This window comes from Xenopus laevis, chromosome 5L (genome assembly GCF_017654675.1).
Source record: "Xenopus laevis strain J_2021 chromosome 5L, Xenopus_laevis_v10.1, whole genome shotgun sequence".
Lineage (NCBI taxonomy): Eukaryota > Metazoa > Chordata > Amphibia > Anura > Pipidae > Xenopus > Xenopus laevis.
This window is the reverse complement of record NC_054379.1, coordinates 130232743-130254286: the sequence shown is the minus strand read 5'-3', so window position 1 is coordinate 130254286 and position 21544 is coordinate 130232743.

The following is a 21544-nucleotide window of genomic DNA, read 5'->3' as shown; positions in this document are numbered from 1 at the left end:
TTTTTGATGTGCGCTTGGTTTCATGCAATACCCTGATGTTTTTGGAGTTCTTGGTTGAAAATTCTGAAAAAATTGTGAAATTCATGAAAATCGGATGAAAAAATCTGAAAAATTGTGAAAATCTGATTTTTTTTTTCCACAAAGCAAATTTTCAGGAAAATGTAATAATAAATAAGCCTAAAAAACCCGAGCGGATTTCATCAGAGTTTGTAGCAGAAAATATTGAGATAAATTCAGACTTTGATAATTAACCCCCTACGAGGCACATTTATCAAGGGTCGAATTTTGAATTCATGTGAATTTTTTCCGTAAATTCAAAATTCGACTAGTCGAAACTTATTGTTAAAATTGAATGTTTCAAACTCAGATGAATTAAAACAACACGAAAACTCAAATCAAATCATCTCAACTTTATTCAACTGTCCCCGTGAAAACTCAACTTTTTCAGATTTTTGGATGAAAACCAGCGAGCATCATGATGTCAAGTAACATCTTCAGGGACATCTATCATTGACTTCTACATGACCTCGACAGCTTTGAGATGGAGTATTTTTGGATTTAGATTTTTAGCAGTTTTGGGGTATAAGAATCTCTACAAAAATTTCCTCTATAAATTCAAGTTTGCCTCTTTAAAAACTTGACCAGATAAATTTGAGGTTTAATAAATGGGCCCGTTATTATACCCCAAAGCTGCTAAAAAGCCAAATCCAAAAATAAAACCCATCAAGGTCATATAGAAGTCAATGACAGATGTCCCTGAAGATGTTTCTTGACATTATGATCCGTGCTGGTTTTGGTACGATAATCCATTAAATTGAGTTGCAGTGACAATTCTATAAAGTCAAGTTTTCGGACTATCAATTTGACAAATTTGCACGATTGGAATTGATGCACAAGTTTGTTGTGCCGTTTTTTGCACCAGCTTTTTGAGCTGATTTTTTGCTAAATGAGATACATTTCTGGATGGGAGTTATGCTGACTTTGTTTTAATAAAAAAATAGATAAATGCGAGTTTTAGTAAATACCCCCCTTAGTTCACTGTAGTTTCAAAGTGAAACCCTCAAAATGATTTTCTTTTTAGACAACATAGGATTTCATATGAATAAAAAGACTAAACAGGAAAATTTCATGCCATAAAAAGAACAATATATTTTGATGGAAAAAAAAATTCAATGTGAGATTTTGAACAAAATCTAGAGAGATAAAACCATGGCCATTTTTTAATTCTTTTGCATTCTGAAGATTGAATCACTTTAATAGCTGAGACCAGCTTATACACCTCACTTGTCCAGGTACACTGTTCAAAATCATCTAATCTATTTTCCTTATAATATTATGTAAATTTTTGCAAACATTATACTTAAAAAACAAATTAAACTATTATTTTACCACATTACATCATCAATGTTCAACATTTTAACTTTTTTAAATATCTCTTATATAAAATGTTAATTTTAAAGTGTTAAACATTTGCATCATAATTATAGACCTGGCTACTACTTGCTACTACCCTTATACTGTTTTATTCTGTTTTGTTTAAAGTTTTATACATAGAAAATTAGATTAGACCTTCTCAAATAAGCCTACTCTAAAAAATATCAACCGGGAACAGTCATTATTGGACCTTTCTTTATAACATAGAGGGTTTTATTTATCAATGTCCGAATTTATCACAATATTTTCTGCTACAAAATCCGATCCAATCCATTTTGTTTTACGCTTATTTATTATTACATTTTCCCCGAAAAAATCAGATTTTCAAAGTTTTTTTTCTGATTTTTCACCCAAAACTTTGGGGTATTGCAAGAAACCAAGCACACATCAAAAAATCATTGGGACTTCTCCCCTCCCAAAACTTCGGGGTATTGCAAGAAACCCAGCGCACATCAAAAAATCATTGGGACTTCTCCCATTGACTTATATGCAACCTCAACATGTCTGAGACGCCAGATTTTCTGATTCTGACTTTTCCATCCTCTGGGTTCAATAAATTCTGAAAAATTCGTGATTTTTTAAAAGTCAGATTTTATAAAATAAAAATCATGAATTTTTCGTGATTTTTGCATTCAGAGTTTAGTAAATAACTGCCCAAGTCACACAGGAAAACATTTCACTTCAGTTGATATTTAGATACTGTATTTTTTAAGTATAATAACGATAGAAACTATGTTTTTAAAAATAGTGAATAAATAAGGCTCATTACATTGCTAAAATGCAGTACCATTTTAACACTCAGTTTCACACAATTGTAATATAAGAATATTCCATTAATAGTTTCTATTTAAGGGATTTTTTAAATGTAACTGAAGACTGAAAATACCTAATTAATTCAATGTAGTCAGAGGGGATAGCTACACTGAAGGAGGTATGGGATCTCATGAAGTGGAGATTTCAGAATAGGTAGGATGGACAACTTTTAAAACAATGGTGGCTCATAGGCTCATATACCAAAATGCTGACCCTACACAGATGGCAGAACATCTACTCACTTGAGGCCAGTTAAGTCATTGGTAGGATCATCTTATCTCCAATGGGAAAACATTTTAACCTTTTTTTTCTTCTGGTTAATAGCATCCCTTGCAAAATGTCTAAACACAAACAGTGAAAAAGGTGTCATCTATGACACTATTAAATTCCTGCTTTAGCTTCAAATGGGCCTCCTTGGCATAGAAAACGACTGGCTCACCCACTGTGAGAATGACTGCTATTAAATAAAGGCTCGGGCCATTTCATAAACCTTTTTTGCTCTGTGTGATACTTTTAAATTATACACGCCTGGCACACACCTGCAACCATGAGCCCTCATGCCTGATCCACAGACTATGCAATCTGTAGCCACCCACAGTGATGTTAAAGAGTTTAGTGTGCAATGCTGTGAGACTCAGCCAGTAAAGTTAAAGCTCCCCTCTGTAGGCTTTGCATGTGGTGTCATGAGTAACAGTGATTGTGCTAGCATGGTCATGATAGTAATTTTACAAAGGGTTCAATGGAAAAGGAGTATCAATTAAATACAGTATGAGCCTTTACGTAGGTATAATATTTGGCAGACTAGGTGGGCAATTTCTATTGTGTGAGTATAAATATAGATATAAAGGTATGGGATATATTCTTCTTTTTAATTACCTTTGTTGGAAAACGATATTACTGGTCCTTTTTAGCTCTGACTAAGGAGATCTTTACTTTAAACTTAAAATCTGTTTTCACTATAAGTGCTCTGGAATTTGTGGTTTTATAGAAAGTTAGCTCTCCATAACAGCTAGAGAAGGCTAAAATTTGACACCACAGTCCCAGAAGCACTGACTTCTCCCTCTTTGTGGGGTCCCGCAGGCAGCCAAATGATCAGATAGATTAGGAGGGACTTCTCCAACTATCCTTTTTTTCTTTTCTTTTCTTACCTTTACACGAAATCAGAGTGACCTAAAACTTTATTACACAAATTGATGAATTGGAAAATTCCATTAACCTGTATGGCACTGTAGCACTTTATAATTGGAATATAAGGTTTTTAATTAAATCCTATTGGGCACAATCATATCAGTACTGGGAATGAATTACTAGTGAATTTATATATTAACTTATTTAATAATCAATTTTACTTATTTATTCACTAATTAAATCAGCACTTTATTCACATAAGGAATAAAGAAGCAATTTACTGCTGAGGATTGGTTCTCAGTGTTCCTTTTTGTTTGAGGGAGGATACATTTTTCTTTTCCTCTTTTCATTTAAACCTAACTGTACTGATATCCGTCAGATCCCCTTTTCTATCGAATTTAAAAATATTTGTTGTTAGATCAACCTTCCTCTCAATCCAAGGTATGGGATATGTTATCCAGAAACCCATTATCCAGAAAGCTATGAGTTATGGGAAGGCAGTCTCCCATAGACTCAATTTTAATAAAATAAAAGGGTATCAATTGAATACAGTATGAGCCTTTAAGGAGATGTAATATTTGCAAGACTAGGTGGGCAATTTGTATCAACTGTTTAAATAAAGTATAAATATAGATTCACAGGTATGGGATCCCTAATCCTGAAATCCATTGGCCAGAAAGCTCCAAATTATGGGAAGTCAATCTCCCATAGATTCTATTTTAATAAAATAATTTCGATTTTTAAAATGTATTTTTGAATACATTTTTAAAATGTATTTCCTTTTTCTTTGTAATTAAGAAATCCAAATTAAGATTTAGGGGGTTATTTACTAGAACTTAAATGTATCTATTTTTTTTATTAAAACAAAGTCGAACTAACACTCATCCAAAAATGTAACTCATTTATCAAGAAATAAGCTTGAAAAAGTCATTATAGGAAAAGTCTCAACAAAATTGTGCGACAATTCCAATTATACAAATTTTTTGAGTTTCATGCCTGAATGGCTTGATTTTTTCGAGTTGTCCCCCAAAAACCCTGGCTTTTTTGGATTATCATACAAAAACCAGCGCAGATCACAAAGTCAAGAAACATCTTCAGGGACATCTGCCATTGACCTCTACATGACCTTGACAGATTTTAGCTGGAGAATATTCAGCTTTGGGGTCTAATAAATCTCTAAAAATTAAATTTTTTCCCTCAAGGAAACAGTTACTACAGAAAAACAGGAAAATCATTTTTAAAAATTTGGATTATTTGATTATAATGGAGTTTATTGGAGATGTCCATTCCAATTCAGAGCTTTCTGGATAATGGGTTTACGGATAACAAATTTCATACCTATATATATATATATATATATATATATATATATATATATATATATATATACATTTTATGTAGATATATATATATATAGATAGAGAGAGTTATGATGATTGCCTTAATTTGAACATATCACATACAATTTGCTGCTGGAAGTTTCTATAAAAGACAAAGATTTCGGTTGGAAGAATGGAATATTTGCTTATTTTTTGTATATGGCAAGGAAGAGAGAAGAGAAATAGGAATAGCAATGACCTTCCAATTGGTTCCACATGCCACCAAAATACCAGCAAGTGCAATGCAGATGAAATGAGATGGGTCAACTCAGTTTAAACTTAATGAAAAACACTTGTCAAAATGCATATGATATTGAATTATAGACCTACCAGGAACTTAAGAAACCTGATATTATGGGGGGCATGTAAAATAACATAACTTTATTAAAAACCTCTTTGATATCTGGATATGTTTTGTATTATTGTTGTAGTATATATATATATATATATATATATATATATATATATATATATATATATATATATATATAAAATATTTAAAATACCTGTAACATGGTGCTCCCAAAAAATAATTTTTTTATAGCGTGTTGGGACTGTGAATGATTTGTGTTCATCCTACAAAGCAAAAATAATACTTTTTTATGTAAAACAGCAAACAAACTTGGAAAAATTAGTTTTACATTTTTATGTAATACCCTATATGTAGCTGCTTATTTGCAGCACAGATATCATAGGTGCTGGTCATACCACAGTTACAGACCAGTGATGTGCGGGCCGGCCCAATACCCGCGGAACCCATGGGTTTACCCGCAGGTTGGGCGGGTTTAGCTTGACCTAACACCCCATTCCTGCTCTCCCCGCCCTCCACCTTACACTTCCGACTTTCGATTTTATAGCCGCTTGCCTGCTCACCACACCCTTTTGTGAAAGCATAGGTGGGACGGGTCGGCGTGGGTCTATAAAAGGAACTTGGAAGTCGGGCGCGAGTGGAGGGAGGGCGGGTTTGGGTCGGGTATGGGTTGGGTTTTACCTGACCCGCACATCACTAGTACAGACCACTTATGCTGATTGGTTTAATATTGAAACAAGGCAAGCATCCTTGGTAAGAAGTTGTTTTAGAAATCCCCTAGTGTGGCACTGCTCCTAGAATACATAGCGAGGCATAGTTTTATGGTGTACAAGCCACTGTTTTTTCTTAAGTGCTCTTATTCATGTTACTACTACCTATTATTGCTCCTATTGGATTTAAATCACATCAATAAATGCAAAAAGTTATAAGACTTGCAGAGAGCAATTGTCTTTCCTGTTTAAATGAGTTAACAGAGAAATTAATTCTTGGGACATGTCAGAGCCAAATTCCTTTCCATTTTTGTGTTTGGGATTCAAATTGGAGTCCTAACTTTCAGCCTTGTACCACGAAGCTCAAGTAGATTTGCCTTTCCCAAGTAAGCACTGGGCCCACAGTGCATTGTATTTCATAATATATCAGGCAGTGATTTGCTGCTCACTTGTCAAAAAAAAAAAATATTTATCAAGTGTGCATCGCACCATTTACTACTTAACTATGAAAAGTTTCAGATGTAAACTGTAACTTTGGAATTTAGCCTGACCCATCCATGGAATATCTAAGCTGTCACTAATACCAATATAGATAAAAAAAGAAAAGTGACCATGCACCAGAAAAATAATTAACTACTTTGTAATGGATATACAGAGGCCCCACCGAGCATCACTACATGACCCCAATTACAGATACAAAATCAATCACAAACTATACAGGCCAAAAAAAAAATTAAAAGAAAGCAGACAGCTCCTGACCCCCTGAAATACATGTATGGTCATAAACATGTCCCAGTTGATTGAACAAAATCCAACTGCAATGCAGTTAATCATGGCAGGGTGCAGCAGCTTCCGAGAGAATATAAGTATAAAGTATATGTTTTTTTAAAAACAGTATCTGGAAGCCTTTCAATATAAATTCTTATTAACCCCCTATGTAAAAGATTGTCATTAAAAATATAGGAAAATAATATGACAAAAGGGAAGTAAGAACAGGCAGTAATACTCATTAGTGGTGGGTGAATTTATCACGAAAATTTTCAAATTTGCCGCAAAATTCATTTAAGTCAATGGGTGTCCGAATAATTTTGACGTGCAACAATTTTTATGCTATTCTGAAGGGTGGCCAAATTTTTTTGATGCACCAAATTGTGCGCTAGCGAATCGTTTGCGAATTTTCTCTGCAGTTTCACAAATTTATTTGCCAGCAGCAGAACGTGTAAATTCTCGCCTGGCGAATTTATTCACCCATCACTAATACTCATTACAGATGTGTCCAATATTAAATAAAATCAACAATACACACTCAGAAACATACGAGTCAGCTAGATAATTTAGCTGTTATTAAAAGAATACAGTAAGTTGGAACTATCATGGCAATGAGCATGAATAGTGATGGGCTAATCTGTGCTGAAAAATTGGTGAAACGCATTGAAGTCAATGGGCGTCCAAATAATTTTGACGCAGGAATTATTTTGCCGGCCAAATTAATTAAATTGCAGCAAAACATGGAAATTCGTGTCTGGCAAATTTATTGGCCCATCGCTAAGCATGAATACAATTGAGAAAATAAAAGTACTGCAGTCCATTATCAAACGAGAGCAAAAGGGTGGTATCTAAAATGCTGTAAGGAAAAACTTGTTAGGCTTGATGTTTTTCTATTTAGCATGCAGAACGTTTCCTTCATAAGAATATTTTGAGGTAGAGATAATGTACAAATTCCAGGTACCCCTCTATTGACAATGGATTTATAAAGGGAACTGCTTCTGTTTTCTGCTGGACAACTGCATTGTTCCAAAGGTTTTAGCAGTCCTGTTTTGTATATGCTGTCTAGAAGCATTTATAAACAGACACAAGCAGATGCACAGGCACTTGTGGTATGCATAAGAAACATATGAAATTAAACATTTGCACTCAAAGTCGAAGTCGTAGTCAAAGGTCGAAGTAGCCAATGCGATGGTCGAAATAGCCAAAAAAAAACCTTCGAAATTCAAAGTATTTTTTATTCTAATCCTTCACTCGAGCTAAGTAAATGTGCCCCCTAGTGTGCATTTATCTATGCATGCTTTTATTAAATTAGTATTGGCAAAGCTTGTAATTTTAACCTTATCAGTATCTTTCTGGCAGACTGATCACACATATTCTGAGAGAGAGAGAGAGAGAGAGAGAGAGAGAGAGAGAGAGAGAGAGAGAGAGAGAGAGAGAGAGAGAGAGAGATGATAGATAGATAGATAGATAGATAGATGATAGATAGATAGATAGATAGATAGATAGATAGATGAATGGGGCTATAAATGACACTCCAAATACAACTAATTTTTGTCTAATAGGGTTAACTTCCCTACTGGTTTGGGAAGTCCTCTATTAGGTTTTCCCTCTATTTTGGTTGGGAAGTTCTGGTACCTGTAACCTGAATACCTGGACAGGATGTACTCTTTACTGGCCTTTGAAGGTGGTGACCACTTCCTGTGGAGTTTGATATATTATGTGGGAGCTGGTTGCTCCTCGACTTAGGACTCTTAGGAGTTTTTTCTTAAATAAGATACCATTCAGATTAGAGTTCATTCGAGGTGAAAAAAATTCTTGACATTTGATAAATCAGGCCTCTAATGTAACCAGTGTAAATGGAGGGGTGGTAACTAAATAAACAAATGGTGCAAGATGCCATTTCAGTTGTAGGCACTATCCCAGTATTTAGAAATATATAATAAGTATAGTAAATAAAAGTAATGGAAACTTAAAGTTCATCCCAGCCTGAGGGTGCAAATTATACCATAAAGCCAAAAAGATGCAAGTATTCCCCAAAAAAATAGTAAAAGTAAAAAATAATTTATTAGGACATAAAAACCAAAGCCTTATGCGTTTTGTGCCTCCTGGGGCACTTACTCATAGGATGGTGGGAGCTGATCCTGCATGGAAAAATAAAAGTTATACTTACATCTACACCAGCACAAATATCCCACATTTCTGAAGTAAACACAAGTCTTTAAAAAAATGTGAGGGTGCACTGGCCCTTTAAAAGATGCGGGCACTGGCATCTAAACAGATTTTTTGCATAATGAACGACATAATGTACCCCATAGGTTTAAGGTTATCATTTTAAAGGAGAACTATACCTCCAAACAATGTATATAAAAATATATTGCATAAAAGCTCATATGTAAAACCCTGCTTCATTTAAATAAATCATTTTCATAATAATATTTTTGCGGTAGTAGGTTCCATTGGGTAATCCTAAATAGAAAATTGCGATTTTAAGAACTAACCTGGGATCCTACGATTCGCAGTGATACAAACAAACCAAGTGCACTCATACGTTAGGTCACATTAACAGACAAATTAACATACAAAAGTTTTGTCTTTTGCTTCCACACTTCTTCCTATTACAGTTAGAGCTGCACTGATTCTGGTAAGGTGATCTCTGAGGGGGCACACAGACCATCACGAAATGGTGGTTCAAGGGGTTTTACCCTGAAACATTGCATCACACAATAAACTAGCAAAGGATTACGCTGCCATAACTACCCTTGTGTGCCAGGGAATTGCTTTCTATTCCATGTTGGTTATGAGGTTGCCGATTCCTCTTTCACTGTGCACTGGGGATACTCGTTTGACGGAGCACCAGGGTGTGCGAGTGTAATTTTTAAGATTTTTTAATATGCCACTTAATATGATATATATATATATATATATATATATATATATATATATATATATATATATATATATATATATATATATATATGATATATATGATATATATAACTATCTGTTACTTAAGTATTTATTTTGGTGGTGAGGTTTTCTCTGGGGTGTATTTCTAACCCAAACCCAAGTAACTTGGCCAGAGATGGGGGTCCTATTTATCAATTAGAATTGCATTGGAAACAATTTAATTATTCTCAGTTATTATTTTATCATGTATTTATAAAATATAATGTATTTATGAAAAAAAGCTTCTGGTTTCTGGTTTATTCACAAAAAACCCTGGTGGTAACAAAAATCGCATTGCTCTTTTCATTTGTTTCAAATGTTTACAGAAACTTAAAAGTAAAACATTTTGAATGTTGAATAACTTGACGCTCTTCAGGATTTAGCTGCCACGTTAGCAAAAAAAAGTGTTCAGATAACTCAAGTTTCGGAAAACTTCAAGATTGCATTTTTTGCCACTATTTTTTCTGAAAAATAAAATCGTGAATTTTAATAAAAAGGCCCTAAAGTGTTGCATGGTCCCACACTCAATGTTTGCTGCTCTCTACAAAGGTGAATGAAGCTATTCAGCAAGATTCTTGAGTTCTGCAGATTTTTGTTGTTTGAAAACAAATTAGAATTTAAAGGAAACACTGCATGTTTTCAAATTTCAATAAATAATTCTTATGCCAGTGGGGTTCCTGAGGAATGCAGTAACATATAAATACACCACTAGAATAGATTATTTTTATTTAATTCACAACTATACAGTAAATGATCAAACTTATTTAAAATGCAAAAAAGTGACATGATTAGTGGTAGAAAAGCTCTTGGGGAGGGACTTTGAACCAGGGGCTGCCCCTTTATTGTTGGGACAGTCTCTATAACAGACTGGTAGATACACAGCTTTTTTAATTAAGGACTACAGAAGGGAACTTAGTACATATTTGATTATATGGAGTCACATTTAAAGGTGTTTCTTTTCTAATATAACTGTATCTTAGTACCAGACATGGGTAGTATTAAATAGCACAAACTTCATATTTTCTACATGTAAACTGGTAAGAGATCTGTCAGTCCATGGTTCACATCCAATTGCAAGTATGCCCATGTCATTGCAATTTGTCACACATTTTTGCATGAGTTGTTTGTCAGTGAATCTGATCACCATGGCACATTGCTTTGGGCTATCTGCCTAGAACAATAGAGATTACCACAATGGGAAACTGAAATAATTAAATATGTTAATGACTACTGTTAATGATAAATGCATTGCCACTTGAAATCACTTGCACAGATCTAATGAAAAATAACATTCTCCACAGAGTTATGATTTTAATTCCTGTTACATGAGATGTAAATTTGTCATGTGTGCTAATGCAATGCAACAGAAAAGCAACAACAATGCTGTAAAAAAATAAGAGTATTTTGGAAACATATACAGGTATACTGTATACTTGCATTTCATCCAATGGTTTCCCTCTTATAACATTTTTTTTTAATTGCATTGCTATATAGTAAGCAAGGGTAAACAACTTAACATAGCTTATTATAAATATAACGTTTACAGAGTTCAATTTTTGCAGCAACTTCTCTTTAGTGGTCCATTGGAAGTAACCTGAAAATCAGCTTTGTTTGTAGTCATACATTCTGCCTTCACTAATTTGGAAGCCATTTAGACTCCAGTCTTAAAGGAAAACTATACCACCCAAACAGTGTAAATCTCTATAAAAATATATTGCATAAAACTACTCATATGTAAAACCCTGCATGTAAATAAACCATTTTCATAATAATATACTTTTTAAGTAGTATGTGCCATTGGGTAATCCTAAATAGAAAATTGCCATTTTAAAAAATAAGAGCCACCCCCTGGGATCCTAGGATTCACAGTGCACACAAACAAACCAGACAAATCATGTTAGGTCACATGAGCCAATTAACAGACAGAGTTCTGTCTTTTGCTTCCCACACTTCTTCCTGTTACAGTTTGGGGCAGATTTACTAAGGGTCGAATTTCGAAGTACAAAAAACTTCGAAATTCGACCGTCAAATTAAAAAACTTCGAATTCGAAGTTTTTTCAACAAAATTGGCAATCCTGCGGTTGACTAAATCATTCGAATCGAACGGTTTGAACGATTTTTAGCGATCGATCGAAGGATTTCTATTCGACCACAAAAAACGTAGAAAAGAGCTGTAGAAGGTCCCCATAGGCTAACACTGAACTTCCGTAGCTTTAATTTGGCGAAGTATGAAGTTGAAGTTGTTTTTTAAAGAGACAGTACTTTGATTATCGAATGGTCGAATAGTCTAACGATTTTTACTTCGAATCCTTCGAATCGAAGTCGAATGGTCCAATATAGCCTATTCGATGTACCCAAAAATTTACTTCAAAATTCGAACTTTTTGACATTTGAACCATTCACTCAAGCTTAGTAAATCTGCCCCTTAGAGGTGTAGTATTTTTGGTCAGGTGATATCTGAGGCAGCACACAGACCATCACAAAATGATGGTCTGTGTGCAGGTAAGAGGTATAAAAAAGCTAAATTTACTAAAATATATTACAGTTTGGTAAGATTCTATAATATGCCACTTAATATGATATGAACTATCTGTTGCTAAAATATTCATTTTGGGGGTAACGTTTTCCTTTAATTGACTATTTTGTTTAGTGTATAATACATATCTGTTCTTGATCTTGCATTCAGTTGCACATTTTATCATGCCCTCTCTTAGACTCATTAATAATTGTATTTTATGTTACCATCCATTTCTTTTTTATGTATTCTATTTTTTTCATCTTCTAAGTCACCAATTTTTGTGGTCACTTAAAAATAGAAATTTGCTTACTTAACCGCTGATGTACATTTATCCCCAATAAGGGGAAAAAAATATTTAAATTGTGTTTTTGCTTTAATTCAAACTGCAATACAAGGTACATTTTCAACATTCAAGCCAGATTTCAAAACAACTATGATTATTGTTCAACAAGTTTGTCTGCAGATGTTGTCAAGTTTTTGTTAATGTGCTAGTAATTGATGAAAAAACTTGATTGAGTTTAATCTTGATCACAATCAAATGTTTTTAAAAGAATTTGAATTTGAAAATTAATAAATAATATTTCATACTATATCCCTGCTTAATTTGAGTTGTTTTGTTACAAAAATATTCAGAGAACATACACTGTTGATAGGAGTCTCAAGAAACATATCAAAGCCACTCAATTAAACCATCCACGATTTCATTAAAAAAAAGATTGAAATGATTACTGTAAAATTCCACATAGAAATGAATGCCTATTTGTTTATGTTTTATTTACAAAAATGCTCAACTTCTTGTGTCTTTATTTAGGCATCACGCTGTTATGTACATCACTATATTATCTAATTATGACTTATAACTTACCTGGTCTAATTTAGTTTACTACCCACAATATGATCCATCATCTTTCTTTTTTTATGCATAGAATCATGTGGTGCTTGGCTCCCCTGGATACTTAACAGGCTATCACCATTCATAGATTAAAGTGTCAGAAAATAAGGGCCACACACTCAGGGACAGATTTCCGTACCTGGGGCCCCGAGGTCACCAGGTCCTAGTGCATGCTTCTTTTACACACACAAATCAGGGCCTGCAAACTTAAAAAAAATTGGTGTAACCTGTTTATTATAGCCACAGATATAACTAATGTTATATTAACATATGCAGATGTTGTATTAAAGGACAAGGAAAGTTAAACTAAAGAAGTAGCTAGAAATGTTGTACATTATGTGTTGGGATTCAGTACCAGCCGCAGGCAACAACAGCAATTTAGCACTAAAAAGCTGTGCCTCCAAATATGCCCCAGTAGCTCCCCATCTTCTTTTCTGCTGATTCACTGCACATGCTCTGTGCTGCTGTCACTTACTGAGCTATGGGACCAACTCAAAATATACAGTACACATAGAATTGAAATGTCACAGTAAAAAGCCGGCGTCAATTTCTGATGTTTTCGTGAAACTGTTCACGATCTTTTAGTAAAAACGTTTGAATTTCACGTTTTTTTGTGAAACCGTTTCGGATTTCGTAAAAAAAGTCCAAATTTCACGATTTTTTTCCGTGAATTTTTTGACATTTTGCAAACTTTGCGGGGAATTCGCAAATTTTTTGGCAAAGCGAAACGGGAGAAATTCGCCCATCACTGAATAATATGGATAATTACTACATGGCAGCACAAAAAATAATGCAACTAGCATGAGAATTTAATAATCAGCCCAGTAGCATCAGCTTATATTACAGGCCAAGCCCATTTTCTGCTTGATAATTTGCAACAACCCCTAAACTAAGCTTCTCTAAACTAACTCCCATAAACTAACAGCTGCTCAGAGCCCACTGAGCATGTGAGTGCCACAGACACTTTCCAAGATGGTGACCCCCTGTGACAGGTTTGAAGTCCTGGATCATTGCTGCTATTGACAAGCTGAAACTTTAGGCTGGTGCAATAAGTTCAGTATATAAAACATTGAATTTTTTGCCGTATTCATTTTTAGGGTTTAGTTCTCCTTTAATTACAACTTAGGCACACTCTGCAAGGAGTTTATATGTTCTCCCCAGTTTTGGTCTCTAGCGATGAACGGTTTATTTTGCCTGATGTGAACTTTCAGCGAACTTCTGCGTTTCGGCAATGGCGAACAAATTAGCGAATTTGCCATGAAAACGGACGCCCATTGACATTATTGGGCACTGGAGTCAACTTCATAGTATATGTGATTGGTACCTTAGACCAGTGCTGTCTAACTCTGTGGTACAGAGGGCTGTATGTGGTGGAGGGCCGATAATGGGAATGATGGTTCAACACTCCATGTTTTTAAACCACACCCACTTTAAATCACACTCATGTTCCAACAAAAACTTTTAAGACTATGTCCACATTAATGGTGGTAGCACACAAAAAATACCAAATGTTTGACTCACTGCAGGGATATCATTCATCACTCATATGAGAAAAGTTATATTAAAACTAACCATGCAATTTATATGCCGCCTCCTCCCCTGTGGATAAAACAGCCCCCCAGCACATGAGTAAACACCTTAGGGGCCCCTTACAACAATTTAAAAATGCTATCAAACCCTACCAGGCTCATATCCCACAGGTAGCGTGGGGCAGGCAGAATATGGCACACAGGGAAAATATGGCAGGCAGGGTATGGCACACAGAGGGAGGGCAGGCAGAGTATAGCACACACAGGGAGGGCAGGCAGAGTATGGCACATACAGGGAACTTAGTGCAGGCAGAGTATAGCACACATAGGGAGGGCAGGCAGAGTATGGCACATACAGGGAACTTAGGGCAGGCAAAGTATGGCACACAAGAAGCATAGGGCAGGCAGAGTAATGCACACAAAGGGAGTCTAGGACAGGCAGAGTATATGTCAGGAGTCGAGGCGAGTCCGAAGGTATGAGCCTCCCCCACGCTTCCCACTGAGTTACGCCCTGAGGGTTGAGACAGGACGTTCCCAGATAAGGAATAGCAGGAGTGCTAGATGAGCCCACAGAAATAACAGTTCGTAATAAGGGCCAGCACTTATCTGCAGGAGACGAAGCAAAGTCTGGAACAGGCCGGGTCATACACAGGAAATGATCAAGAAGCAGGAACCAGTTGAGGGAAATCCAGAAGAGTAGTCAGAAAGCCAAGGTCGAGATCAGACGAGCAAATACAGGAATCCAGGGATAATCAGAAGAGTAGTCAGGAACAAGCCGTGGTCGAAATCAGAATAAACATCAGTAGAATACGCTTAGTGTCAGTAAGACGATCACCTCGCACTGGGCCTAGGTCGGAGTGACCTTTTAACCCCAGGACGCATGTTGGCGTCAGAACGCGTGCCTGCGTCAGAACGCGCGCACGCACGTAAATGCGCGCCCGCGTCAGAGCGCGTGCCCGCGTCAGAACGCGCGCCCGCGTCAGAACGAGCGAGCGCACGTAAATGAGCGCCCGCGTCTAAACACACGCGCGCATCAGGACACGCGCTCGACCCCGCAACAAGCGCCGGAGTGAAAGCACAGGCCTGGGGAGATGTCGGCTCAGCTTGAGCCAGATCTTCTGGATCCCGACATTGCCCCCCCTCAATATGCAACCTCCGGGTGCATGTGGAAGCCGGTCTGTCAGGATGAGATCTATGAAACAACTCAATAAGTTGAGGAGCATGTAAATTACTCACGGGTTCCCATGAATTCTCTTCTGGAGGAAAACCTTTCCACTGGATTAAATATTGAAGCCGACCTCGCCGGTACCTAGAATCCAAGACGGCCTCCACTTCGAATTCCTCGACACCTTCAATAGTTACTGGAGCTGGGGGACTGTGGTCTCTTCCCGAAAAAGTGTTCTTCACCACGGGTTTCAATAAAGCTACATGAAAAACAGGATGAATTCTGTAAGTAGCAGGCAATTTAAGTTTGAAAGTTACCTCGTTCACGCGTCGAACAATGGGGAAGGGACCCAAAAATCGTTGACCCAGCTTCTTAGACAGACACGGAAGTTTGATGTGCCGGGTAGACAACCACACCAGGTCTCCAACTCGAAACTCAGAACCCTTCCTTCTCTTACGATCAGCAAAATCCTTAAAATTGTTCTGTGCTTGGGCCATTGCTTGTTGAATTCTTAGGGTATTATCAAGAAGAAAAGAAAGTCTTTCTTGAACCGCGGGCACCTCTATACCTTTAGGAAGATTAGGAAGCACGTGTGGATGGAAACCATAGTTAGCGAAAAAAGGAGTTTGCTTGATGGAGGAATGAAGAGCATTATTGTAGGAGAACTCAGCCAATGGTAACAGCTCACTCCAATTGTCCTGGAGGAAGGACGAAAAACAACGTAGATATTGTTCCAACGTTTGGTTAGTCCTCTCTGTCTGCCCATTGGATTGTGGATGAAAAGCCGTGGAAAGAGCCAGCTTAATTTTCAGAGCTTTGCATAATGCCCTCCAGAACTTAGATGTAAACTGTACTCCCCGATCCGACACAATCTCGTCTGGAACTCCATGGAGTCTGACGACTTCTTTAATAAACACCTCAGCCGTAGAAGGTGCAGAAGGTACTCCGGAGAGGGGAACAAAATGTGCCATCTTGGAGAGTCGATCCACAATTACAAAAATTGTATTGTATCCTTGCGAGGGAGGAAGCTCTACAATGAAATCAATGGAAATGGAACCCCACAATCGAGTAGGCACTGGTAAAGGACGTAGCAACCCCAGGGGTTTAACATGTGAATCCTTAAACCGAGCACAAGTCTCACAAGAAGATACATAATCCTTGCAGTCCTTAGCCATGTGAGGCCAGAAGAAAAACCTTTGAGCAAGATCTAAAGTCTTAACATATCCCATATGACCCGCCAATGGGTGATCATGAAGTAATTTTAGGGTCTCTAAACGAAGTGTTTCTGGAATGAAGACTTTTTCTTTCAAAAAAAATAACCCATCACAAGCTTGCAACTCCCCGTATGGAGATAAAGAAGAGGATGCCTCCTTGATCTTTGAAAAAAGTTCACTCTGAAGAAGAAAGAAATTCTGAGGACGAAGTATCGTATCCGGGGGAAAAGGATCCTCTTCCTGACTGTGTAACCGTGAAAGAACATCAGCTTTCTTGTTCTTAGAGCCAGGCCTATAGGTTATATGGAAATTAAAACGAGAAAAAAACAATGCCCACCTGGCTTGTCTTGGTTTGAGACGTTTGGCGGTTCGTAAATACTCAAGATTTTTATGGTCTGAAAAAATAATGATCGGGTGTGATGCTCCTTCCAACAAATGACGCCATTCTTCAAAAGCTGCTTTAATGGCCAAGAGTTCTCGGTCAGAAACATCATAATTCTTCTCTGAAATGGAGAGTTTCTTAGAAAAGAAAGCCACTGGATGAAGAGCGTTGTTATCGCCGGTCCTCTGGGATAAAATAGCACCAATAGCAGTTTCAGATGCATCAACCTCTAGAATGTAAGGCAGAACAGGGTTAGGATGCTTTAAGACAGCAGCAGACGTAAACAGATGTTTTAATTGGTCGAATGCTTCTTGTGCTTGTGTAGTCCACTGAAAGTGTTTAGTGGAACTGGTTAAATCTGTGATAGGAGCGATGATCTTAGAAAAGTCCTTAATAAACTTTCTATAAAAATTCGCAAACCCGACGAAACTTTGTACTGCTTTCCGAGAAGAAGGAACAGGCCAATCTAGAATAGCGGACACCTTCTTCTTGTCCATGCAAACTCCGTCAGAAGAGATCACAAACCCCAGGAACTCCACTGAAGACTTGCAAAATTCGCACTTCTCCAGTTTAGCTTACAAACGATGAGTTCGCAGACGGTTAAAAACCTTCCTTAGTTGCACCTCATGGTCCTGTTCGGAGGAAGAAAAAATTAAGATATCGTCTAGATAGACAATCAAAAATTGATCCAAAAAATCTCTGAAAATATCATTAACAAAATGCTGAAAAGTAGCAGGAGCGTTGCACAAACCAAATGGCATAACGAGGTACTCATAATGTCCAAAACGGGTTCGAAAAGCCGTCTTCCACTCATCTCCTTGACAAATCCTTACCAAATTATACGCCCCTCGCAAGTCTAATTTAGAAAAAATCTTGGCCCCACGAAGGTTTTGTAATAATTCAGGAATAAGGGGTAAGGGGTAACGGGTAACGATTTTTTACAGTGATCTGATTCAAGTGTCTGTAATCAATGCAGGGCCGTAAGGAATGGTCCTTTTTCTCCACAAAGAAAATACCCGCCCCTGCAGGTGAGGTGGAAGGACGAATAAACCCTTTCTCCAAATTCTCGTTGATATAATCTTTCAGGACCAACAGTTCAGGCTCAGACAGAGGGTAGATACGTCCGAAAGGAATTGGAGCCCCAGGAAGCAAATCTATAGGACAATCATAAATTCGATGAGGAGGTAGTGTGTCAGCTCCCTTTTGATCAAAAACATCCATGTAGTCCTGAAGAAATGAAGGAATAGCCTGTAAACGAGGATCTTGAGGTGAACACAAAGCAAATGCTTTAGAAGTGGTCTTGGGCATGAAGAAATGAGAAATACAAGCCACAGACGAAAATTGTAATACCCCAGTGCTCCAATTTATTGAAGGATTGTGTAATTTCAACCATGGGAACCCAAAAATTAACGGGAAAAGAGGAGAGGACACCACATCAAAAGATAAAGTCTCAATATGATTAGAGTCAGTGATAACAATAAGTGGTGTGGTCTCTAACATCACTGGTCCAGAGGAAAGTTGGGAGCCATCTGCTGTCCTCACCAGAAATGGTTGAGTCTTGGGTCGGGTCGGAATATTGTGAGCTTTAATAAATTCTTTATCGACAAAACAACCACAGGCTCCCGAGTCTATGACAACTTTACTCTCTAGGAACCCTTGGGGCCACTGTAGAGAAATAGGAACAATGAGCATAGGTAATTCTCGAGAGGAGGAGGATGAGGATGGAAAATAAGTCGGATGAATATGCTTACCCCCTGGTTGGGTAGGACAGTTCCTCAAAAAATGACCAGACAGACCGCAGTAGAGGCATAAATTGTTCTCTCTTCTGCGAGACCTCTCCTGGGCAGAGATAGCTGTTCTCATAAGTCCAATCTGCATAGGTTCAGGAGCAGTTGTTATAGAAGCAGGGGAGGAGATAGATGATGAAGTTGCAGAGACGTATGAAGACAGAGGGGCTTTAGGTAGTACCCAGGATGCTCCAAAAGAAGGTGTTGCAGCTCTCTCTGCGCGTCTCTCCCTTAGACGACGATCAATCTGTACACACAGGTCGATCAAAGACTCCAATGAATTAGGTACTCCTACTCTGGCTAACTCATCCTTCAGAGTAGGACTCAAACCCAAGCGGAATTGATGTCTGAGAGCCTTGTCATTCCACTCGGTGTCAGTGGCATAGGTGCGGAATTCCGTCACATAATCTTCTACTGGGCGTTTGCCCTGACATAGAGTCCGGATCATAGTTTCAGCAGTGTCGGACCTCTTAGGATCGTCATAGATCTGAGCCATAGCTGAAAAAAATATATCCACACTAGCCAATAGGGGACTTTGGGTTTCAAACAGACGATGAGCCCAAGTCTTGGGTTCTCCGGACAATAGGGACATAATCACTCCCACCCTGATTTGTTCTGTAGCATAAGATTGACTTTTCAAGGAAAACATGAGTCGACAGTCATTTTCAAAAGCCCTGAATTTAGCTCGATCTCCCGAAAAGCGTTCAGGAAGTGGTATCTTGGGCTCGGGCGTCGGATGTGTGGAAGAAGAAGCTACTCCCGGGAAAGCAACCGAAACTGGGGGTCCAGGAGGAGGAGCGGCAGCAACAGTCATGTCTTGCATATGGGTCTGTAATTGTTGATAGCCCCCTTGTAAATCTCGAACAGCCCAAGTAAGGCCAGCTAATTGCTGAGCAACAATTTCTAAAGGGGAAAGGGCCGGTTCTTCGGACTCCATGGCGAGGTGATACTGTCAGGAGTCGAGGCGAGTCCGAAGGTATGAGCCTCCCCCACGCTTCCCACTGAGTTACGCCCTGAGGGTTGAGACAGGACGTTCCCAGATAAGGAATAGCAGGAGTGCTAGATGAGCCCACAGAAATAACAGTTCGTTATAAGGGCCAGCACTTATCTGCAGGAGACGAAGCGAAGTCTGGAACAGGCCGGGTCATACACAGGAAATGATCAAGAAGCAGGAACCAGTTGAGGGAAATCCAGAAGAGTCAGAAAGCCAAGGTCGAGATCAGACGAGCAAATACAGGAATCCAGGGATAATCAGAAGAGTAGTCAGGAACAAGCCGTGGTCGAAATCAGAATAAACATCAGTAGAATACGCTTAGGGGCAGATTCACTAAGGGTCGAATTTCGAAGTTAAAAATACTTCGAAATTCGACCCTCAAATTGAAATCCTTCGACTTCGAATATCGAAGTCGAAGGATTTAGCGCTAAACGTTCGTTCGATCGATCGAAGGATTTTTCGTTCGATCGAACGATTAAATCCTTCGAATCGAACGATTCGAACGATTTTAATCCAACGATCGAAGGAAAATCCTTCGATCAAAAAAAGGTTAGCAAACCTATGGGGACCTTCCCCATAGGCTAACATTGACTTCGGTAGGTTTTATCTGCCGAAGTAGGGGGTCGAAGTTTTTTTTAAAGGGAAAGTACTTCGACTATCGAATGGTCGAATAGTCGAACGATTTTTCGTTCGATTCGTTCGATTTCATTCGTATTCGAACGAATTTAACCAATTCGATGGTCGAAGTACCCAAAAAATACTTCGAAATTCAAATTTTTTTCATTCGAATCCTTCACTCGAGCTTAGTGAATCGGCCCCTAGGTGTCAGTAAGACGATCACCTCGCACTGGGCCTAGGTCGGAGTGACCTTTTAACCCCAGGACGCATGTTGGCGTCAGAACGCGCGCCTGCGTCAGAACGCGCGCGCGCACGTAAATGCGCGCCCGCGTCTAAACACACGCGCGCATCAGGACACGCGCTCGACCCCGCAACAAGCGCCGGAGTGGAAGCACAGGCCTGGGGAGATGTCGGCTCAGCTTGAGCCAGATCTTCTGGATCCCGACAGTATAGCACACACAGGAAGCATAGGGCAGGCAGAGTATGACACACACACAGGGAGCATAGGGCAGGCATTGTATGGCACACACAGGGAGCATAAGGTAGGCAGAGTATGACACATGCAGGCAGCATTGGGCAGGCAGAGTTGGGCACACATAAGGAGCATAGGGCAAACAGATTACAGCAGAAGACAGGGTCTACAGTGACACAATGCTGGTGCCCCTCCGGCAGTTTGTCAGAGGTGTGAACAGGTGAATAGTAATGGACAAATCGGACCTGTTTCTCTTCACTGAAAATTCACGAAACAGCGAAAATTCACTGAAATTTATTGAATTCTAAGCTCGACAAGAAAAATTTCACTCATCACTTCAGGTGAACAATGTGGTAATTTTTCTGGGTACGAGGATTGAACAGTATATTGCTTTAGGGGTGAAAAATAGAGATGTTACAAGTGTGAACAATGCAGGTTTTTACAGCCTGAATATGAATTGTGAACAATGAAGGGACCAGTTAATC